General features: G+C 38.7%; 1 long non-coding RNA gene across 1 annotated transcript; it reads left to right on the top strand.

Annotated features, from left to right (window-relative positions):
* The first annotated feature begins 1,712 nt into the window (after positions 1-1,712).
* Positions 1,713-11,554, top strand: LOC139038381 (uncharacterized). Its single transcript, XR_011491349.1, has 3 exons — positions 1,713-1,798; positions 8,476-8,594; positions 11,062-11,554. It is a non-coding gene; the product is annotated as an uncharacterized lncRNA (long non-coding RNA).
* The last annotated feature ends 278 nt before the right edge of the window (positions 11,555-11,832 follow it).

Here is an 11,832-nt window from a genome sequence, read left to right as displayed (position 1 = left end):
GATGTCCATGTGTAGACTCTTGTGTTGTTGGAAGAGGGTGTTTGCTATCACCAGTGTGTTCTCTTGGCAAAACTCTATTAGCCTTTGCCCTGCTTCATTCTGTACTCCAAGGCCAAATTTGCCTGTTATTCCAGGTATTTCTTGACTTCTGACTTTTGCATTCCAGTCCTCTATAATGAAAAGGACATCTTTTTTGGGTGTTAGTTCTAGAAGGTCTTGTAGATCTTCTTCAATTTCAGCTTCTTCAGCATTACTGGTTGGGGCATAGACATAGAGGCCTCTTGATTTATTTCTTAAAATTATTTGTCTCATCAACAATACTTGGGAAACAGTGCTATGCCAGAGTGTGGCTGCAATAATGGAATGAAATAGTGTATTTGATAAGATCAAAGCTATCATAGGACTGAGTCCACATCTGCATCCCTCCCACCAAAAGTGTCTGCTTTTCCAAGCTAAATTTGAGATTTAATAATGGTTAATTGGGAATTAAGTGAGGAGAAAATAAATAACAACTGGCTGTAGAGTTTGACTATTGTGGTGAAATTGATAGTACACCTCCCACTTCTTCAGAAAAATATGTCCAAACTTTCTTGCAGGTGAATCAGCCCTGGTTCCCATTTTATGTGGTTCAGGTAGAGTTGAAATCCTTACTTGGAAAGTAAGCTTATCTGCTTATTCAGAGATAAACACAGGACTTGAGTCAGATGGTTGAGAAATCCCAGCTCTCTGAACAGCTTAAGGAAAATGGTTTCTGTCTTTTAGATTCAAATTGGGGGGCTGAAGCCTAGAACCACCACTCCATCTCACCATTCTAAGGTAAGAGGGCACCTAGGAATGGAACCAACACAAAGAGAAGGTCAGGAGGATAGCATTCAACCTGTTTAATTCATCTGGGTCCCAGTATATCAGTTGTGAGAGTGAACATTGCTCAGTCGAGTCTGACTCTTTGCAACCCCATGGACTATACAGTCCATGGAATTCTCCAGGTCAGAATACTGGAGTGGGTAGCCATTCCCTTCTCCAGGGGTCTTCCCAACCTAGGGATCGAACCCAGTTCACCTGCATTGTGGGTGGATTCTTTACCAGCTGAGCCACCAGGGAATATGAGCTAATTAATTTCCTTTCATTTGAGGGAGGAGGAGTTGGTTTGGGCCATCTGTAATGGAAAGTATCCTACTTTAAGTATTAAGATGGGACGATTTTTCCTTTCTTTATTTTTGTTTGTTTAGGACGGGTTTTGGAAAACCTGCGGTGTGAGAGTCTTAAAGATGAGAGAAAAAAACACATATTGTGAAATATTCTGGAAACTATTGAGTTCTAGCATGGGGCTTCCCCATGGTGTTCAAGAAATATAAGCAGATAACTTGCATTATTTTAAAATTGGCTTTGATGTCATGGATTTCATGTTTGTCAGATCTCACCACTGTAAGACTAAGACCCATGGTCTGTGATTTTATTGATAAAACACCAAAAAGACCGTCTGAGGCCTTGGCTCGTAGCATTCATTCTCTCAGTGGGGCAAACTGTGCCTCCATCCCTGTTGCACCAGCTCCCTTTGCCTGATGAGCTCCTCTAAGGCTCAGATGTAGCATTTCACGGCATTCCGCCGTTCCTTAGTGCCAATGCCTAACCTCTGTTCTGCCTAGTGGGTGCCTCTGTGTTTCCATGACAACCACTTCTTACAGCTCTCATTACACATTCCACGGGATGATATAATTCTCTCTCACTAGACTGTAAGCTCCTTGAAGACAAGGCTGCCTTGCTCATCTGTGTGTTTTTAGTACATATCACAGATCTGGTATGTGGTAGATCTGCTGAATATTTTTTGTTTACATTATCCCCCAATCCTCTCTCTGTATGTCTTAACTCTGCATCATGGAAGCCAGCCTGTATCTATAGTGTCAATGGGATTCCTTGTCCTGTGGTTTGCACTCAGGTTTCCCAGGAGACAGAAAAGGCATGAGCAGGAGATAAAGTGTTGAGCAAGAGAGGTCAGAGGCACAAGTGGCCAAGGTCAAAGCAGTTGAAGAAAATGCAGGAAGTGCTTAGATTTAGAAACAGAGGGAAGTAGAAGGTGAGAGTTTACATATATAGTGAATTTGCCCCAGAAGGAGTCAGGAACATTTACGGATTCAAGGAGTCAGTCTTTCACGTATGACTTTGTGATATGTATTTGTAAATATGAATGAATGTGTTCAAGTAAGTTTAACTTACTTATTTAACTTACTTTCACATCTTCCATCACCACTACCACCAAACTACATACATATACACACATAGGTACATACATACCACACACCATACAAATAGTACTAAATACACACACACACACACACACACACACACACACACCACAATTCTACTCCAGAATAATTGGCACAAGTATCTTAGAGTGGCTGCAGAGATGCCATCTGTGGTTTCCAGGGACTGCTTCTCTAGGAATTCCAGTTTTTGTGTTTCTTTCAATTTAAACAATAATTAAAAAAGTGTATCTTCTCTCTGTTTATCCAGTGTCTCCATCATGATGCTCTGTGTTTTGCTTTCTGAAACTGAATCAATCTATTTTGCCTCAGGGAACAGCCTACTGTGTTAATTTCTGGTTCCACCATTGTGAAAGAGCCCGTGTGCTATGGAATTGACAAGGTTATGGTATTTCAAGTCATTTTATTATTGAAGGTTTCTTTGTCACTCAAGCCACCCTCACTCTTTTGCAGACCTCAGGGTCACTTTCTCCCCAAATCTGGATTCAAATGTCACTCTTGATTGAACTATTTAAATAAACTCAATTTTTAGCTTGCTTTTACCAAAATCACTCTTAATAGTTACTATTACCTTGTATAATTACAAAAATCACTTTGGCTCAGAGTGACTTACAACATTAGCCTTCAGTCCAATAAACCTTGGCAGTTGTATTTGGTGAAAGGTCTGGCTGTTTTTAGAAAGAAAATAACTTTGATGGATGTATCTGGTGGATCAGAGCTATATTGAGAGATCAGGAAGGCTTAAGGCTTCCTGGGGTAATAAAATTAAAGGTTTAAAGCAACCTTAGCTAGATCTTGAGATTTGGGGATAGTATCAAACAAACAACAACAACAAAAAGCAACCTTTAATTTTATAGTTTGGGAAGTCAATCTATTTAAACCTATCTCTGCCACCTACAGGCCATGAGTTCTTAGGCCAACTAAAGTTTCTACGTCTCAATACCCCATCTGTAAAGTGGGTATATAAAAATATAACAATCTATCCTGATAGCTGTTTCAATTGTATCCATTCTGATTGATTTTTAACCTATCACTTCTCAAATACTTTTTTATCCATTTGTTAAATGATTTGGTATTAGCCATAAAATAACCACATCCTATGGGTTCTGTGTGAAGATTAAATGATTAAATAGGTAACCAATACAAAGCTCTTGGTACTGCATAAGGCATGCAGAAAGCATTTGGAAATACTGGATTCTGTTATAAATATTATTTTTAATTTTTACCATTACTTCTCAAGGGATAGAAAGCTTTCATCTGGGTCACAGATGTCATCTCATAAAATCCTAGGCTAACTATTAGAATCATGATTAGTATGGCATCTTACAGTTGGAAAAAACCATGATTCAGAATGGGTGAATGAATTGCCAGTGTTACAGAGCCAATTGTTACAATTGCCAATGTTACAAGGGATAAAGGTGGGGCTGGAACCCTGGTCTGGTTCTTACACCTTTTCTCTATACTGTATTACTTTGGACCAGAGACAGCATTTAAAACCCATGTAAAACCCAGGAGAAAACATTTGGGGTCAAACATACACAGTAGTAATAGTAATTATGGGTGCCAGAAAATGAGATTGAAGAAGTCTTGGGCATAAATCACATCAACATCTGCAATGGACTTTCATAGTTCTTTGTTTTAATTAAAGAGTAGGATCTTAAATTCCATAGGGTGAGGGCTAGACTAGGAGCACAGGCTGCAGAAGACAGAGCAAGCAGCGTCAACTTCATAGACATGAGTGAAACGCAAGGAAGAGTGAAGCAATGAAAACTTGCAGCTTTCTCTTTTTTAAGATATGTAGTGGATGCTGCAATATGTCACCACCTCCCTCCCTTCAGGACCAAAATAAATTATCCTCCAGATGCCAGGAATGTTGACTGCTGACAACTCTCCCTTCACCCCTCTCTGAGCACTGCCACCAGCTGAAGAGAGCCCACTCATCCAAGCTCAGTGGACATCCAATGACAGGTCAATGCAGAAGTATAAAGGACTGCCCTCCTTGCAGGTGGGACACTCTGCAGGGCCACCCAGCTCCAGAACCCCTCAACTGCCTCCTTATGAATCAGCTAAGGTTCCAGCTACTTCTCTTTCCACTTGCCTGTTTGCCTTCGCTTGGCCACAGGTATTCACCCTAACAGCACCACCCAGTGAATTTCCTGCACACAAATCAATGCTTCAGAGTCGATTTCCCAGGAAACCTGAGTTGCAATATAGGTAAAGCAGGCTTTGTTGTGGCGGCCAACTCCAGGTACTCCCTGTATTTCTAAGTTCTAATGATCTGTCAAATATTTATTGTAGCATCAAGTGAATACATCAGAACATAGTAAATATCAGGTGCATTTTTACAAGCATCGGAATGGAAATATTTATTGATTTCCAAGGAGGAGTGATTTAGCTGTTGTCAGACGCTAAGTCAGTGGTCCCAACAGAACTCCAGGTTGTGTGAGCATGTTCATTAACATTACTTAATCTCTGGGCTCTTGAACGTGCAGGACAGCGTGGACAAATCTTAATCACTACTAAACAAATGGCGCAGCGTTACTCTTCTGCTCAGTGTTTCAGAAGCTTCGTCCTCTCAATTTGTTTCTGTCTCTACAGGCCCCCGAGGGTTCCCTTTGAAGTTGAGTCACTATGGCCACAGGGTTGCCCTCCAGGTGCTATGGCAGCAAGAGAATATTTCTGAACCTCTTCTGAGTGTGGAAATCGCATGGTACACAACTGCATTTCTTAGGGGTGTGGTATGTGAAGGGCAGAGCAGGACCATCTCAGGGGTGGGGAACTTGGACAATATGTCATCATGAGGTCTACATCTCTGATCAAATTCCCTCACCTCCAGTTATTACCAACACCTTTCTTCAAATGTGGCTTCCATTCTTCTACATCTTCTCCCATTTTCTGCCCTGAAAATCCTGCAGACTCTTTGAGGCTTGAAGAAATGTGACCTGTAGTGCCATCCAGTTACAACTGGTTACTTCTATAAAGAATTCTAATGTGTTTAAACTTTATCCATGTTCATAATTTTAGATACAAGAATTTAACCTCCGAAATTCTATCCTAAGGAAATAATTCAAAATATACATACGAATTTTCAGTACAAAGCTATATAAAATTCCGAGGCATGACCATCAAAAACAACTCTCTCTTTGCTTTCCTTTTATGCTCTGTTTCCTTTCGGTAGGATTTAAGCTTCATCAGGGTAAGGATCATGTCTAGTCTCTTCAATTTCATATCTTCAGTTTCTAAAACAGTGCTTAGCATGTGGCAAATGTTCAATCAATATTTAATGAATGAATAAACGCATTCTCAAATGTGAAGAAAGTAACTAAAAGGCAATTGTGTAGAGATATAATGAAGATCTGATAAAAGGAGAGCACTAACGTGTTTCTGGTTGGAAAGTGGTCACTGTAAAGATGTCCAATTCCCTAATAATAGATGAATTTACAGCATTTCCACTCGAAAATTGACATCTTGTTTTGAAACTTGAAAAGTTCTTGTAAAATTCAGCTGAAAGAAGAAAATTGCCTTTTTCTTTTCAAGAAGAGAAACAGGAGAGGTTTTATCTTGTCAAATGTTCACACACACACATACACACAGCAAACACAATGGTATATGGGAAGAATATTTCGCCTGGTGACAGGGCAACTTCAATTCTGCAAGGTGTGAAAACATGAAATGTCTTCTTCTCATAGTTACTGTTAACTGCTCTGTTGAATCTTCCTTCCCCGCTGGTTAGCAGCCACTTTAAGCATTATGATTATAAAAACAATCTATATTCTGTCCAGGTTGTTCTTAAGCTTTAATCACAAAAGTCCACCATCCACCTTCCCTTTAGAATAGATTTAACTTGTGGCTCAAGGGTCCCTAAGAGACAGGGAAGTGAGTAAAATTTTCTCTCACATGCCGTTCACCTCCCAGTACACTACTGAAGTCCATACTGGGAGATCTTATTTGCTCAGATTTTCTGTGAAAACCAGCTGCTACTGAAGACGTTAGTAAGCTCCCAGTGAATCTATTGTACATCCAAGCCTAACAGCTATCTTCTAGGTGACTCAGAACAGCAATTTCTTATGTGAGTAAAAAAGCAGGATGGGCCTTTTAGCACCTTTCTGAAGGTGTGGGATGCAATATTAACTCAATTTTTAAAAGTCTGTGTGTGAAGGGGATAAAAGGAATGACATTAAAGTATAAGCATTTGTCATCTTCTTTCTCCCCCTTCAGAGATGTATTAACAAATAATGTGTCATTTGTTAGGTCAGTTCTGGATTCTTCTTTACTTATGTACGAATCAGGACAAAAGACAAAGGATAACACAAAAGAAAAGAAAAGGAAAAAAAAAGAAAAGACCTGAGCCAGACAGGCAAGCCTGAGGAGGATGGAAGTTTCTGAGGTGTGTGTAGTGTGGGAAACAAGAGACTGGGACGACTAAGGGGTGAAAGAGAAACTGAAAGGAATTGATGTGGGAGAAGGGGATCTTTAAAGGAGATTTGCTGGCTTCAAAGAATGCATTTACCCCTTTAAAACTTCTGCTTCTACTGCCTTTTTTGAGACATACTTCACTAAATATTGCTTTTGAATTATTCTTAGTTGCTGGACTTTTTTTTTCTGTGACTCTGTGTAGCACTAGCCGCAAAGTAGTTGGGTTACACAGGCTACCTGAATTCTTGCATCTATCAAAGCATGCCATCTATGCGATCTGGTCAAGAAGAATCATTCCAAACCCTCTGATGATGCCCTGATGTTGATATGAGCTCAGAATGGATGTTCTGGGGGCTCCCCCAAATTTCCCTAAGACAAATATTTCATTGAAATTATTTTCATTCTAAACAGCCCTAAATTTATCCTCAGAAATCCTAGGTTCATGTCTCAGCTTTACTTCACTAACTGTGCAACCAAACTGCGACCCTTTAGAAGACAGGAAAGATGCATTATCATCTTCTTACATTACTGGAGTTTAACTGTCTTCCAGGGCACATAGAAAGCATTTGGTGTAAAGTGGATAAGTGTGTAAGGCTTCAGCCATTTCCAAGAAATCTTTTGGTTGTTTCATAAAGTCTGGGATTAAAGAGACCTCCCAGTATCACTACGAATCAGTTCTTGAAGAACTGAACTACCTGTAACTTTGGCAGCCATGATTCTTCCTTAAAGTGGTGTCTCAGGTGAAGAACTGCATGCCTCACACATGTAGAATGCTGCCTTAAATAAGGATAAATGTTTTGAGTTTGCTTAAATGCATGACAAAATGACAGAGGGAACAGAAAGAAAGATACAGAAAGAAAGGAAATAGGAGAATTTCAGGCAGTTCTTTAGGGAAAAATCTGTGACAATAACAATTTGATTGAAATAACCAATCAACAGATTCGATATGATTTCAATACCTTTAGACTACGAAAATTTTGCAGTTTGTTTTATGTCTTTGGATATGCTTCAGTGTCTCCTAGTTTATAGTCTATGGGAACTTGAATAGAATTTGTATCCTACTGCTGTGTGAAAATTGTAAATCTTGATTATGCTGAATTGGTTCACAGTGATTTTCAGGTCTACTAAATCCTACTTCTCTGTATTTTCATTCTACTAATATTTGAGAGTTTGATGTTGAAACTCCAATTAAAAAGTCTTAATTTATCTACTTAAAAAATAATTAATATATAGTGAAACTATATGTGACCTTGTTCTGTATTTTCCAAGTCTCCTGGAAATGTGTTATCATACTTTCATAACTTAAAAAGTAAAATTAAAAAAATAAATAACCAATCAATATGTCTAAGAAGCCTGAAAATATTATTTTTCCATGTTGAAACATCTATAGATGTTGGGTAAACTGCTTAAATATAGGAGATAGGTAATACACAGACTTCCCCATACTTACACATCTCTCCTTTTATCACCATGGTTAGTCTTATTTAAATTTATCAGCATTGATGGACACTTAGTAATGCATTTATATTGAAGAGGCTAGGTGTGTTTGCATGGTATAATGACTGCTAAATTATTTTTTTTCCAGCTGATCAAAGTGTTACCTCCTTTTCCCTTCTACCCTTTTCTTATAAAGGGAAACACATCAAGTACCTTCTGAAGGCTTCCTCTTCATCCCAGAGGAGCTTCACAGTAATGTTCTTTCATCATTGATTTCTGGATATTCTGAAATGTTTTCTCCCCTAGAGTCTTAAGTCACAAGTTTCTGATGTTTTGTCTAATCTCTCTCTCTCTCTCTTAGTATTCTGGTTCTCTGGAGACAAGTGACATGGAAATATTTCTGGACGGAGAAAAATGCATTCATTCCTCAGTCTCCACTGACCCTGTTTTTCAAAGAGTCAATATTTGTGAGGATGGCAGGTGAGTTATCCCAAATTAGAATTTTTCTTCTCCAGGTATGGTAATTATTGATGCTTTGGACTTTTCCTTCTCTGTCCATCAGCTTAAGGTTATCCTTGATAAAGTATTGCCTGAGTCTAGAGCTCTTAAGTCAACATCAATGATAATAGAAAGCACTTATTAAAGACCATTGAGCACTTACTCTTCTAAAAGCTTTTTATGGTAAAAACTTTTACAGTCCTCAGTGGCATACCTTAGACACCTACTGATTTTAAAATGCCACTACCAAAGTCTAAATATGGAAGTTAGGTTACAATTTGGGAATGGCCCTGTGCCATGAGTGTGGCCTTTCTTCCTGTCTAACTCTAGCATATTGGAAAAGACATGCTACAAGAGAAAATAACAGTTTGTGAACTTAGAACAAAATGAGCAAGATTTAGCAATAAGAATCCAGAAGTTTTTGTTGTATGCTGAGAAGCAGCTAGAAGATTGGAACACTGAGAAAAGAAAATCAGACCTCCCTGATAACCTGGAAACACACAAAGAGAAGAAGGATCAATCATAAGAATGACAGAAGCTAGACATTCAGGCTATCGCTTTGGCGCTAATGTCACAGTCAGAATAAACCTGAGTAGATTGTGCCATATCCTTCACAGAAACTCTGTGCTGGTCCCAAGATGCAGACAAAGTATATTGCCAAATCTGATCCAATTGCCCAGTAGTGAGGACTTGACATTCAGACCTCCAAGACTATCTATGTTTTCTATCATGCAGTTTGGGGACAGACTATGAAGGTCCTTGAATGCTACACTGAAAACATTTTTTTGACATTTTAGGCAACAGGGAACCACTGACATTTTTTGAGCAATGGAAGTAAAAGTGAAAGAGGCTCAGTCGTGTCCGACTCTTTGCAACCTCATGGACAATACAGCCCATGGAATTCTCCAGGCCAGAATACTGGAGTGGGTAGCCTTTCCCTTCTCTATGGGATCTTCCCAACCAAGGGATCAAACCCAGGTCTCCCACATTGCAGGCAGATTCTTTACTAGCTGAGCCACAGGGGAAGCCCAAGAATACTAGAGTGGGTAGCTTATCCCTTTTCCAGTGAATCTTTCCAACCTTGGAATTGAATCTGGTTCTCCTGCATTGCAGGCAGATTCTTTACCAACTGAGCTATCAGGGAGGCCTTTTTGAGCAATAGACTGACATATTATCGCCTATGGGTAACCTCTTTTCAACTAATAAGTGAGGTTTGTTTTTGTCTGGTGAGAAGTATACTGTGGTGAACCAAAAATAAAGAATACAATTAACAAAAGCAAAACAAAACAAAACAAAAACCAAAGAAAGAGAAAGAGGAAGCATGAGTCATGTAAGTCATAACCAATCAGAGTTCCAAGTAATTTTTTCCTTACTCAAGTTCTCAATACATGGCTAGTAAATGTTAAGTGGGATATTATTTTGCAGTTAAGTTCCCTTATCCTCCAGTTTTGCTCTCCTAAGCAATTTCGCCAACCAATTTACAATTGTAGCATGCAAGAATGTATACATAATAATTTTTTCTTATGGCAGGAGAATGGCATACAAAGGTCTTGTTTCAGACAGCTAAGTGATTTACAGTAAGACCTAATAGACAATTCTGAACACATAATTCAGATCTCCTGAGGTTTCTGCTTTTTTAAAGCTAACAGTTACTGGTGGAAAGGAACATTAGATTTGATTGAAAAATAACACACACAGTATAAAAAAGTCATAGTCAATTGACTCTGCTAGGTACCAAAATTTACATTTGTTTCTTTCTGCAATGCTAATAATTCAGCATTCCATTAACAACACATTTCTTTAAAAAAAAATTATTTTTTTCTTTCTTGGTTTTATCTTTCCTGCCTTTGCTGAAAACTCCCTTTCAGTCTGCTGATTTCTGACAACCTGTTGGAAGGTAATGATAACACAGATTCTCCTCTGAATCACATTACAGCACTGCTTCCTGACAACCCTGTCTCAGGCTGAACAAATTATTTGCACCCTGCCTGATTGGTTTCCGTGTTTGTAATTCAACTACAATTTGTTCCTTCCCATGGCTAAATGAAAATGTGGTCATCAGATGCAATCTTTTCTGATTGCGCATCATAAATAATACGTTTCTGGAGTGCAATGCATAAATATTTTACTAACCACAATATAGGTTTTAGGAAATGCAAAATGAAAGTGGTAGAGAAATATTTCCTATAGATTTGTTTTTACAGTATTTAGAGGTCATTTTATGGCTTGGTACATTCATTAGGCTCTTTAACAAAGTGTTTTTCATCCAACGAAACATAGTAATCTAAAAACATGTGCTTCTCAATTCCTTGACATATCAGATTTAAATTTTCTTCCTGTTTGAGCTGGGATGTAATATATCATCAAATATTCTCAGGCCTGATTTTAATTCATTCACTGCCTTTTTTGTTTGTTTATGCTTTTTTTTTTCTTCTTCTTCCCTACACAGCATCCTTACCTCCTGGGCAAATGAAGAGACACTGTAGAATAATGAAGTTTATACTGAAGATAAATTCTCCTCACTCCTGCTGGGTGCATCACCTGAAACTATAAAAGAGAGAGAAAAAAAAATAGAGATTTAGGGGAGAGGGGTTGGCAATGAAGAGCAATACTATAAAACATAATTCTTCTCTTCTCCAAGTTAAAAGAATTTTTGCTTAAAAATATATTCCCTCTGGCCTGAAAACCTATTTCCCATGTCCTGTAGTTTCTGTTCTGTAGGGGTCCTGAAAATAATTGGGTATTTAAAGAACCTCAAAAAATTGCCGATCACTAGCCGCCTCTTGGTACTCTCCCTCTGAGACTTTTATTAATTTTTAATCTGCTTGCTGCTGTTTCAGGTCTTTAGGACTCCTGTAAGTAAAGGAAAATGCAATGTGGGCGGCAGAAGAGGAGACAGTAAATAAACGCAGAGGGAGAAGGGCTCTCCAGAACTCAGACAAAGGCAGGTGCGGCTTCAACAGACATGCAGTTAAAGCAGTTTCAGAGGAGAAAACACTCCCTTCCGCTGGACCAAATGTGGAAATTCAAACCCCATTCCCTCTAGCTGCTCAACTGGTACAGATGATATGCACTCTTTGACCTTTATTTCCATAGATGAATGCTATTTCTGGTCTTTTGCTCTAAGGAGGGCGTAATGACTTGATTCTCCAGGAATTTTTCTTCTGCTTTTTCTAATAGATGCCTAAAACCTCCCCTTGTCCCCAGTCTTTCTCTCTCT

Source organism: Odocoileus virginianus, chromosome 15, assembly GCF_023699985.2.
Source record: "Odocoileus virginianus isolate 20LAN1187 ecotype Illinois chromosome 15, Ovbor_1.2, whole genome shotgun sequence".
In the NCBI taxonomy this organism is placed as follows: domain Eukaryota; kingdom Metazoa; phylum Chordata; class Mammalia; order Artiodactyla; family Cervidae; genus Odocoileus; species Odocoileus virginianus.
The sequence above is the reverse complement of the archived record's forward strand: the minus strand, read 5'-3'. Positions and strand labels throughout refer to the sequence as shown.